The sequence below is a fragment of the Tupaia chinensis genome, unplaced genomic scaffold (assembly GCF_000334495.1).
Source record: "Tupaia chinensis unplaced genomic scaffold, TupChi_1.0 Scaffold000248_2, whole genome shotgun sequence".
Classification (NCBI taxonomy): domain Eukaryota; kingdom Metazoa; phylum Chordata; class Mammalia; order Scandentia; family Tupaiidae; genus Tupaia; species Tupaia belangeri.
Window position 1 is genome coordinate 673,960 of NW_006159727.1, and position 776 is coordinate 674,735.

Genomic DNA, 776 nt, shown 5'->3' on the forward strand with positions numbered 1-776 from the left:
AAAAAAATAAAAAGTCCTGAAGCCAATGCTGACATAAGCAGAGTCACCAAAAGACCTTGCAGGAGAATGTAAAGGAATGAGAACAGAATGCCTATGGCAGCTCAGGTTTTTGGAGTCACAGAATGCCCTGACCCAGGCATGAGGCGAAGCGCTGGAGATCCAACAGCGTCTACAACACACCCAGATTCTGTCTTTCTGGAGAATTTCTGCTCTAGAGGGTGTCAGCCACCCTGCCATGAGGGTACCCCAGCAGCCCTGTGGAGGGCCCACCTAGGGGGAACTGTGGCCCCCCAGCCAACAGCTAGGGGGCCCAACAACTTGCCAACCACAACAGCTAAGCCTTCAGATGACTACCCCTCGGCCAACCTCTGACTGCAAATTCTTCTTTATTTTTCCATTTTTATTTATTTACTTTTCATTAGTTTTAAATCCTTAAAAATATGGAACGCGTCACAAATTTGCGTGTCGTTCTTACGCAGGGCCCGTGCTGATCTTCTGTGTATCGTTCCAATTTTAGTATATGCGCTGCCGAAGCGAGCACGGACTGCAAATTCTTTTTTTTTTTGGAGAGGTTTTCGCTATAAGGCGCGTGCGCTCGCCAGACAGACAGAGAGAGACAGAGAGACAGAAAGCGAGAAATCACCCCCCCCAGGGAGATGGTCACGCCGCAATCCCTTCTCTTCCATTCTCCTCTCGGGATCTTGGGCACGCACGCACACGCGCCCGGCATGAGTTTTAAGCCACCGGGTCCGGGACACGAACCGTGGTCAACTACG

The 776-nt window shown here is 50.6% G+C and overlaps 1 non-coding gene across 1 annotated transcript; it reads right to left on the bottom strand.

The window, feature by feature from the left end:
- Window positions 1–434: 434 nt before the first annotated feature.
- On the bottom strand, window positions 435–541 carry LOC114007873 (U6 spliceosomal RNA). The gene has a single exon (XR_003549456.1). It is a non-coding gene; the product is annotated as a U6 spliceosomal RNA (small nuclear RNA).
- Between the last annotated feature and the right edge of the window lie 235 nt (window positions 542–776).